Source organism: Trachemys scripta, chromosome 1 (assembly GCF_013100865.1).
Source record: "Trachemys scripta elegans isolate TJP31775 chromosome 1, CAS_Tse_1.0, whole genome shotgun sequence".
NCBI classification, from domain to species: domain Eukaryota; kingdom Metazoa; phylum Chordata; order Testudines; family Emydidae; genus Trachemys; species Trachemys scripta.
Window position 1 is genome coordinate 184,986,375 of NC_048298.1, and position 11,030 is coordinate 184,997,404.

At 41.6% G+C, this 11,030-nt stretch overlaps 1 protein-coding gene across 1 annotated transcript in view; it reads right to left on the reverse strand.

The window, feature by feature from the left end:
* The window catches only part of C1H21orf62 (chromosome 1 C21orf62 homolog), a 41,644-nt gene extending 38,716 nt beyond the window's left edge, over window positions 1-2,928 (reverse strand). The window contains exon 1 of the mRNA XM_034793921.1: window positions 2,795-2,928. The gene's annotated coding sequence lies outside the window, so the exon portion shown is untranslated. The remainder of the gene's footprint in view (window positions 1-2,794) is intronic.
* Between the last annotated feature and the right edge of the window lie 8,102 nt (window positions 2,929-11,030).

An 11,030-nucleotide genomic window follows, 5' to 3' on the forward strand; every position in this document is an offset into this window, starting at 1 on the left:
CCTGTGGCACCTTTAAGACTAACAGAAGTATTGGGAGCATAAGCTTTCGTGGGTAAGAACCTCACTTCTTCAGATGCAAGTCATCTGAAGAAGTGAGGTTCTTACCCACGAAAGCTTATGCTCCCAATACTTCTGTTAGTCTCTGAAGAAATGAGGTTCTTACCCACGAAAGCTTATGCTCCCAATACTTCTGTTAGTCTTAAAGGTGCCACAGGACCCTCTGTTGCTTTGTTCTGTCTGTTATTACTTGAAACCACTTAAATCCTACTTTTTATACTTAATAAAATCACTTTTGTTTATTAGTAAACCCAGAGTAAGTGATTAATACCTAGAGGAGCAAACAGCTGTGCATATCTCTCTATCAGTGTTATAGAGGGTGGACAATTTATGAGTTTAGCCTGCGTAAGCTTTGTACAGAGTAAAATGGATTTATTTGGGGTTTGGATCCCATTGGGAACTGTGTGCTGGAGATAGGTAACCTGCAGAGCTGTTTTCACTTAAAGCCTGCAGCTTTGGGGATGTGGACCAGACCTGGGTCTGCGTTGCAGCAGGCTAGCATGTCTGGCTCAACAAGACAGGGTTCTGAAGTCCCAGGCTGTCAGGGAAAACGGGCTCAGAAGTAATCTCAGCACATCAGGTGACAGTCCCCAGGGGGTCTCTGTGACCGAACCCGTCACACTATGTAACTCCAGCTACGTGAATAACATAGCTGGAGTTGACATACCTTAGGTCAAGTTACCGTGGGGTCTACACCGTGGGGGGGGGGTCGACGGGAGAAACTCTCCCGTCGACTTACCTTACTCTTCTCTTTGGGGGTAGAGTACAGTCTGGGAGAGTGATCTGCTGTCGATCTGACAGGTCTTCACTAGACCCGCTAAATCGATCACCAGTGGATCGATCTCAGAGCATCGATCCCAGCTGTAGTGTAGACCTGCCCTAAGGGTGTGTTAGGGCTGTATAATCAAATCCTGAGTTTGTCATAAAAAGAAATCTTAAAACACATGCATATAATTTATTTCATGGAAATATATTTGTCTTATTTTTAAATGATATATCAGCTGTCAATTTCAGAACTTTCCAGACTTGCCTCTTATATGAAAATACTTTATTAAATCTTTTGGAAGAGAATACCTTACAAGTATGATGTACTTTACATTTACACTGAATATATATAAAATCAATAGTTTTAGGATTCTGTGTTCCCAGTGGTTTTAAAGAATAAAGTATTACAAAAAAATGCTTAGATGCATGAATGTGTGTCTATCTGTGTGAGTGCATGCATGTGCCAGTCTCCCACTGAATGAGTTCATTTAGTAAACACAATATATTGATAATCAAATGCTTGGTTATTCAATTGTACAATAGCCTAAATTTTCAAAAGTGACTACTGATTTTGGGTGCTTCAAGTTTTGGGTGCCCAATCTAAGACATTTTATATCATCTTGCATATGAGACATCTTACATCATCCTGCATAAATGTGCATGAGTAACTTTACAGATGTAGGTAGTGTGGTTGGTGGAAAAAATAAAGGAGGGTTGATGTTCTGAGGGTACGTGCTTCAGCACTTTTTGATATCAAGGCCCTTTAAGGTGTCTCAGGTTGGGCACCTAAAAGTTGAAACATCAAAATTACTAGTTTCTATTGGTAATTTCTTTCATTTTCACTGGGTTTCATGAAGCTCTTGACTACAGAACATATTGGGCTAATTCTAGCTTTTAAACAGCACAGTCATTTTATTACAGCAACAAAAAATTCCATTAATTCCCCCACCCCCCCAAACAACACCACTTATATGTGTATGCAGGATCAGGTCCTAGGACAAGAAGTTTGCATGCAGTTAATTTTTATTTTTTATGCCTTTTCTAACATGTCCTGGGCAGAGGTTAAGTTAAGCAGAAAACATTTTCCAAGGCTGGAAAAATAATGGAGATTCTATTGACCACATAGATATAGTAAGTGTAAAAAGTGTATTTTATTATTTTCTTTTCTTTGGGTCAAAGCCTATATTAAAAAAAGGAAAAGAAAGAAAGAAAAAGAAGATGAAAAACAGTAATGACCACTGATTAAGTTGACAGTGAAGTTAGAAAGGAGAACTATATATAGTTCACACCATGTCTTCAACTATTGCATTATCATTCCTATTTATACATTTTTGTCACTGATACTAGGATTTCAGAGCCAAATAGCAGCAGAATGTTTATCTCATTTATTGTGTAATACATAACTAGCATGATTCTGAATTTACAAGTTAAATGAAGGAACAGACACAGTTCATCGGTGCTGCTTTCCTGATCCTCCTCTTTCACCCCTTTTCAAAAGTTAGCTTTATTCATAGAAAATTACACACAATGGACCCAATTCTTACTCTTCTATTCTGGCATTACTCACACTGAGTTACTCACATTGACTTTAACGGAACTACATGTGTAAAGAAAGAGTTTGCAGGATTGGGCTAACTATTTCCATAGTAAAATCATTCCTTAGCATTATTATTTATAGATTTATTATTTGGTTACTTTACTATCTATAGTGAGCCAAAAATGTACAGTTAACTGTATATGCACATAGAAGACAAGCCTCCTGTCTTAAGGCATTTGCTATCAATTCACTGTGAAAACAAAACCGTGTATTTGAAATACCAACTTTCAGTCTGAAGAGAGAGTTAATGGCAGGGAAATAATTGTGTTATAAGAGAAATTGCCTGTTGCAAAAAAGCAGAAGATACTAAATGCCACTCCTTTAATCACAGCAGTGCATGTTCTAAAAAAAGACGAAACAAAGACAAGTACTTACATTTCTAGGTTTAGTCTATGAGGCTCTTTACTGTGTGGCTGTCCACTTTATAGACTTTATCTACCCACTGATGCTTTGCTCTTGTTTGACAGGCTGGTTAATCTACAAGGCTGGGTGGAATGTGTGGTCTTGCATTTGCTGTTCTTTTATGTTTTCTAGAGGCCAACAGCTCAGGCTGTTTCTATGACAACCAGAAGAGCAGCCGAGGCCTACCAATTTCATTAATAACACAGCAGGATAAGTACCTGTCTTTATTAGCTCTGTCCATACTCCTGATTGGTAGCATTATACTTATCTTGAAAGTGTGTCCCACACACAAGAAACGTGTCATACTATGGTTGTAATATATGAAAGCAAACACAGAGCCCTGAACTTTTATTGCGGCAGGTTAACAAAACAGACGTTGTGCATCAGACATGTTCTCAGCGCACAAATAGTTTACTTTTAAATATTTAGGACCAAGTTAAAACTGCCCCAGAGCAGCTGCCCTGGAAGGATGGCGAGAAAGGGCTTACTGAATCCTTCCTGCCGCATGCAATCTGCTAGTGCTGGGACAGCAGATCTGAGGGGAGTGCACATGAAAGCTTTAGTACAGGTAGGGCACAGCTTCCAAGGGAGCTTCTCTAGCGCCATTGTGCTTAACCTGGGTGGAAATTCCATAAGCTCCATCAGAATCCTTCTGCTGCTCTCTGCTGGCTTGAACTAGGCTCGGTTGGTTTAAAGTGGAAAGCCAGTAGCTCCAGGAATGCTAGTACGCAAAACCCGTTGCTCCTTTCCAAAACCTATTTGGCCGGCTGGAACTGGTCAGAACAAACTGCAGATTTTCAAATGGAATTTCCCCTAAGGTACTCAAGCATAATGCCTCTGTCAACCACTTCTCAGGTGCTGCAGCTGTTCCCACCTGACCTGGTGTTCCAAGTAGCAATACAGACCTATGTCACATGGTCAGTGTCATTGTTATCCACGTAGGACCCAAACCTGCAAACATATATTATCAAAGTGTAGTGCTCACCACCTGGAGTTGTCAATGGGACTAGTAGCAAGGGTTTGAAGAACCATACACATATCAACAGAGCTCTCTGTCACAAGGATGCATAGTTAGAGGAATCCCCGTAAATCCTGGGACAACAGAGCAAGAGGCAAAAATTCTCTGGCAGGACATTAGCATGGAATAAATAGCAGAGGTATTAGGATCCAAGGGAAAAGATTTAAAAATAAAGGGTCTAACCTTTCAATGCTTATTTAGGCAAAACTCTTTTGTAAATTGATTGGAGTGTTACCTGAGTAAGGTTAGTGATATCTGAGTCAGCCAGGGACAGGTGTGGTACTAAGTTCTCCATTTTGATCTGTATTGCTAATGGGAGTTGTGCAAGTGAAATTAATACAAATGAATTAATAGAGATTCATACTGCACAGAGGAGAGCCACAGTTCAGCTGGAAGGGGAGAATTTTGTCCGTGGATTTAAGAGTTGAGTTTGAGTGTTTTTTTGCTCTGGCAAATTCAGAACTATCTTGAATTTAACAATTTGCCTTTTGATTTCTGCATCTAAGAATTCCACTATGAAGTCTGAATCATCAAATTGGTAACTTTATTTCAGAAACCATGACTTTAAAAAAGAAATTTGCTACAATAGGCTTGCTACAGCACAACGTTTGTAGTTTATCTCAGACAAATGTGAAGAGCATATATGAAGAGTTTACTACAATATTTTTTTCAATTTAGTGTTACATGATGGGTTAAATTCTGCCCCTGAATTACAAATAAGTCAGTGATGAATTTGGCCCAATATGTATAATTGTTAATACACCTCCAATCTCCTTATTCTCCTGACTGCTCACTCCACCATCACACTTTTGAGAGCCTATCTGTTCTCTTTGCTAATCTTTCCAGTTCAGGTTTGTTTTCTCACTGATACCACTCATCTATTTAGAATTCCCATCTTCACTCCCCTTTTCTGAAACACTTATTATTTATCAATTATGTTATAATAATGCTTAGAGGCCTCACTCACCATGTCAGGTGCTGTGCAAACAAACAGGAAGTGACAATCCATGCCCTGAAGAGCCTAGCATTTCTTCTTTTACATTACAAGTGGCCCCAATAGCAGTATGTGGTCAGGGCCGGCTCCAGGCACCAGCGTAGCAAGCAGGTGCCTGGGGCAGCCAATGAAGAGGGGGGTGGCACGTCCGGCCATTTGGCTGCAATTCAGCGGCGGGGCCGTCACTCCCTCTTGGAGCGAAGGACCAGCCGCTGAATTGCCGCCGTAGAATGAAGTGGCGGTAGAGCTGCCGCCGATCGCGATCGCAACTTTTTTTTTTTTTTTTTTGCTGCTTGGGTCAGCAAAAATGCTAGAGCCGGCCCTGTATATGGTACTGTGCCAATGAAGGAATCTCTGGGCCTATTCCTGCCATTAACTTCAATTGAAGCAGGATAAGGCGGGGGGAGGCGTAGGGTGTAAAAATTGCTACGCCCATCATGCCACCTAATGGCTTTGGCCAGTGAAATATGGCAATGGGCTGTAAACAAAGCTGTAAGTATCATTAAAAGAAAGCAACAGCCTTTACTTGTAAGCTAAAAGTTTTTCTATCTATTGACTTCAATGAGCTTTAGATCAGGCCCTCTGGGCTCAATTGTGGCATTTAGTTCCACCCCATGGAAAGCATCAGGTGACATTCTGTCACAGAGAAGCACAATGCCTCCAGAGCTCCAAAGAGCAATTCTCAACACTCATTCAGGAAATGCAGCATACTTTCAGCGTACGCCTTCCCTGTGGCTGGTCAGCTCTAGGTGCTACCATGTGCAGGGATGGAGAGCAATGGTTTTGCCTACTCTTTGCCCCCTTTTCACCAGAAGCCATTGAGTTCTTCCCAGCATGCAGCTGTACAGGTGGGTCCACAATGTGGTCCTGTGTTTTTGGATAGGTTTCCTTGGAATGGGGTTTGAATGGTTGTATATTTGATTAATTTTCCTCAGCTAGTGTCAAGATCAGCTCAGATAGGTTTCAGACTGGCTATGAAAAACTTGTAGCAAAATGTTTTCCCTAGTTTCTTAGTGCAGTTTCACTGATCAGGTTTGCTGGCAAACCTGAGCTAAATTTTACATGAAGAAGGAGTAATTTATTGTAACGGTTGGAAACCAGACAAAGTTCAATAGCTGGACATGTTTTCTGCGCAAAGCCAGGCAAAAATGGAATTATTTGGCTTAGTTTTGTTTGGAGATTTGAACCCTTCAAAATGAAACCAAAAACATATTTTGTATGAAAACCTGTGAACTGAAAGAACCATTTACACAGCCTTCCTTCAGATTTGAAATTAGCTATATGGCGTCATAGGTCCATGGGGTTCCTATGAGCAATACATAACACAAAACGGTAAATGGAGGGACTTGATATTCATCAACCAGTCCTTTTCCTAATCATCTCCATGTAAATAGATACACTATACTGAGACCTAAACATGCATCAAACAGCCTCACATAAATGGACAATGGCTGCTAATTTTACTAACCCCACCTGGCAAAGTATCATGAAGATGACGTGCTTCTATTCTTATCTTTTCTTTGAAATTAGAGCCTGAAGGTTACATTTTCTTAGTGAAGATCTCACTAAAAACTCTCACTCTGGCTTCACATAGAGCATTCTGATCTGCCTGCCTTGGCAAACCAGAAACTCTAAGTCTATGTCTACACTGCAATTAAAAACCCGTGGCTGGCTCATGCCAGCTGTCTGAGGCTTGCAGGGCTCAGGCTAAGGGGCTGTTTAATTGTAATGTAGACATTTGGGCTCGGGCTCGACCCGGTGCTCTCGGACCCTGTGAGGGGGGAGGGTTCCAGGACTCAGACTGCAGCCTGAGCCCAAAAGTCTACACTACAATTAAACAGCTGCTTAGCCCAAGCCCCATGAGCCCAAGTTAGCTCGCATGGTCCAGCCATGGGTGTCTAACTACAATATAGACATATCCTAAGACTGGTGCTGGACTTAATAGAGTCAATACAGTCTAGAATGATACACACAGTCATATGAATTTCAGGTGAATGTTTCCTCTGACTTAAACTTTGGTAATAAAATAAAGGGCATAACCATGCAGAAACCTGCACTAGAAGTCACTCTGAAGGTCTGACTTTAATCCCACACTTCGGTTGTATCTAGAATTCTGTCTCCATTGTGTCTGTGTTACAGCACATACAGCATTTTCACTCCGATATACCAGGCATCTGTTACAACTTACTGCATTCCTGTCATGAAGTAAGGACAAAATTTCAATTTCCCCACTTGTGTGGGTTTAAAACAGACCCTTAACTTTACTTTAAGGCAGTGCTTTCCAAGGGGAGAGTAAATCTCTAGCTGTTATGACTGCCAACAAAACATAAAATGTGCCTTGAGTGTAACCAATTAGAAAGTGTCTGCCTGAGTTAGCAGAGAGCCTGAAACAATAGCTCTGAACTGCTTATTCATTTTAATAGGTACTAGCTCAAATGCCAATAATAACTCTTTAAATGTTCATTGCTCAAAGCATGGATGAAAGGAGATGAATGATCATATTATGAAGACATGCATTGGCAAGTTCCTAGGTAATGGGCCATGACTGGTTTTATTTTCGTGAAGGGGAGCTAAGTTTTCTACAGTTTGGGAAGCAATGACTTAAGGGATATTGTCAAAGCTGATGGGCCTAGAACTATCCCTGTATCAATAATGATTTTCTTTTTTATCCTGAAAAATCTATCAGCTCTCCAAAATGAGAGCTGCAACAATGCAAGCTGTGACTAAACCTCCATTGCCAGGTTGGAAGCAGGACTGAAGAAATCCAACATCTGCTGATTGGAAAATTCCTTATGCTCAAGAGCAGGGAAAAGTCTGGAGATAGAGTGGAACCAAGCATTTTGGCATCAGGGCCGGCTTCAGGTTTTCTGCTGCCCCAAGCGGCGAAAAAAAAAAAAAGCCGATTGTCGGCACTTCGGCAGCAGCTCAATCGCGCCGCTCCATTCTTCAGTGGCGGGTCCTTCGCTCCCTCTCTTCCTCTTCGGCGGCAGCTCAAATAGGAGAGAGGTACTGAGGGACCCGCTGCCGAATTCCCGCCGAAAACCCGGACGGGCCACCCCAAAAGCGGACAGAATGCCGCCCCTTTGTATTGGCCACCCCAAGCACCTGCTTCCTTAGCTGGTGCCTGGAGCCGGCCCTGTTTTGCATAGAGACAGAGGGTCTCCTATACATTATTCATTCAGATCTCAGCATCAGTGGGAGTTTTGAAGGCCTTAGCTCCTGTCTCCTCAATGCTGTCTCTGAGCAGACATGCAGCAGAGCTGCAGAGCAGACAAGTTTTCCCCTTCTGTACTTTCTAATATGGAAGGCAAACATATGGTTTTTAAGCTCTACCCCTTCAAAAAGGACACCATAAACTTCCATTTTAAAAAGCGAATTTAAAACAGTGTCAGATATAAACATCTGCCCATGAGTCTCACTACAACTTTTAGAGTTTTACAAAAACAGTTTCCTGTTTTCTAAAATGTTTTCCTCTCCCCAGTTGTGAAAGACCCACCCACACACATACTACAGGAAAAACTGGCTGCAGGTCAGACAGCAAAACTGGCTATACACAAAGTGCTAACAAATGCACAAAGTAAACAAACTGAAAGATCCAAGAAAAAACATTTTTTTCTGTAATCCTTTTCAGCTATAATTTTAGGCCTTTTCTGCAAAGAGGTTGCACTAGTTTAACTTAAATCAGTTGTAAAACTGATTCCATGGCTATGTCTCTGCACCATACAGCTGTCTGTTCATTTTGATCTTTGTGCAAATGCTATTCCCCCCGCCTTGTCTCAATCATGCAGACAACCAAATGCAGAGCTAGCTTTTTGGATAATATTGACTTCACATCCTCATCTATTAGAGCATCGTTAGTCAGGAGGACACTTTCAAGTAGGTAAATGTCAGTTCATTTAGTGCTGCACCATTAATCCTGATATTCAGTTTAAGATACTGTTTGCCTAGCTCAGGTTGTTATATATCCTTGGCCTTTGAAATGCTAATTGTCAAGCCAAAACATTCAGATGTAGTCGCAAAACAAGATGTCATTATCTTCAGGTCTTGCTCTGAGTGGGCTAAAAATGCCGAGAGTAGGTTTGTTTATCTACACAAATGAGATAGATTTGAGAGTTTGCCTGAGCAGAATGTTTCCCCAGGCACAGGTCTCCTCCACAAGATGCTTCATCCGACATTGCTGTGTATGGAAGTAATGCCCAAATTATGTAAGTATGTAACATTCAATAGCACCATCTTGTGGTATACTGCACTTCAGTTTATAGCTGAGTGTTATATATACACAACTATTACTGTCTGTTGGCAAATTGACTTTTGAACTAGGGAATGTCTCATATGGAGAAATGATTATTACTGGGTTACAGAAAACATTTGACCAATTATTATTATAATTATGTATATTACAGTACCATCACCCCCACCCCAACTAGAAGTGGGCCCCCATTGTACGAGGCAATATACAAACTCAAAGTGAGAGATAGTCCCTGCCTCAAAGAGCTTACAAACTAAACAGACAAGGCAGATAGCAGGAAGGAAACAGAGGCACAGATCACATAGCAGGTCTGTGGAAGAACTGCGAATAGAACCCCCGCCCCCTCATTTACAGGCCCCTGGCACTTGAGCACACTGCCTCTCAAATGTGAGTGTTCTGGTACTTTGTAGTGTTGCTGCCCATGGCTTTGCTTACATGGTGACAGATTACTCTAACCCAAGTGTCCAAAAGGAAAAAAAGAGCTATCTTCAGATTTGGCCCTTCACAGCTGTTTGTAGCACAAAGCTTACTGATTTTTGGCAAGGAGAAGAGTTGTGGTGTTTTGTTTTGTACATGTTGACTTAAAAAAACACATTAGACTTTTATACTGATGGTGCTAATTAGATGTCAATGGTCCACTTCACAATAATAGCATTGTAGGATAATTTTAACAGTCCAGTTTTCCCTGATTCTCCTTTCGATTTTAGTGTTAAGCTTCTTTTAAACTGACTCTCCCTAGGTGAGGGAGAAAACATAGGGTGGATTTGGGGGATGGGGGTGGGGTAATGTTCACAATCTTGAATGAGATTGTGAATTCTGCAAGACTAAAAAATTGCTCAAGAAATTTGTGAACCCTCATTCCAGCAGGCTTGTCCATCCCTGAATTTGGACTTCTTACATACTGCGCTCTTCCACAAAGAACATCCATTGAAGTCCCCTTCTTCTGTGCTGCCTATGGAGAATTCAGCCAACTCATACTCCCCACATTAAAAAAAGAATGTAGCCTTACTTTGTCAAGATGTTGGCTGAGATCCTTGACTACTCCACTTAGATGTTGCGCCCCTTGCCTTCTGTGTGTTTGTCTCCCTCTAGACTGCAAGGTCCTTAGGACAGGGACCATGCCTTCTTTTCTGTGTGGACAGCATGCAGTACAGTATGGGTGCTACCAAAACCAAATAATAATCCTTGTGCTCCAGTAATCCATCATACACTGATTTCTTCTGCCCTTTATTGACATAACTTCCTTAAAGGCCAGATCCTGTGACATACTGTGCACTTGCCAGTCCCATTGCCTTCAAAGGTGCTCTCAGCACCATGCAGAATCGGACTCAAAACCTTGAATTGCAAGCCAGATTGAGTGATTGGGGTTAGCCTTGTCAGTATTTAGCTCTGCTTTACTGGCTGAGGAATGAGCCAAAGTTTGGCTTTTACCCAGCAATGCATGACTGATGTTATTCCTATATACTTCCAGAGCCGGTAATGGTAACACATTCCCACCTGCGTGCTGAGCAGACTGCTAGTGATGCATTTATCTAAGATGACTGATATCATTTGTCCCTTGGTTCACCCATGTCTTTAATGTGATTACAGGAAAAAGATTAGTTGTGTCTATGTTTATATATTTTTTTCCATGCAAATTAAGAACATTTTTCTTTTGGCTGAGGACAGCAAATTCATCCCCATTTACTATCTGATCTATCCAGGGCCGGCTCCAGGCACCAGCTTAACAAGCTAGGGTGACCAGATGTCCCGATTTTATAGGGACAGTCCCGATTTTGGGGTCTTTTTCTTATATAGGCTCCTATTACCCCCTACCCCCTGTCCTGATTTTTCACACTTGCTGTCTGGTCACCCTATAACAAGCAGATGCTTGGGGCAGCCAAGGGAGAGGGGTGGCATATGCGGAAATTCGGGGTGGCAGGTCCCTCACTCCCTCTAGGAGTGAAGG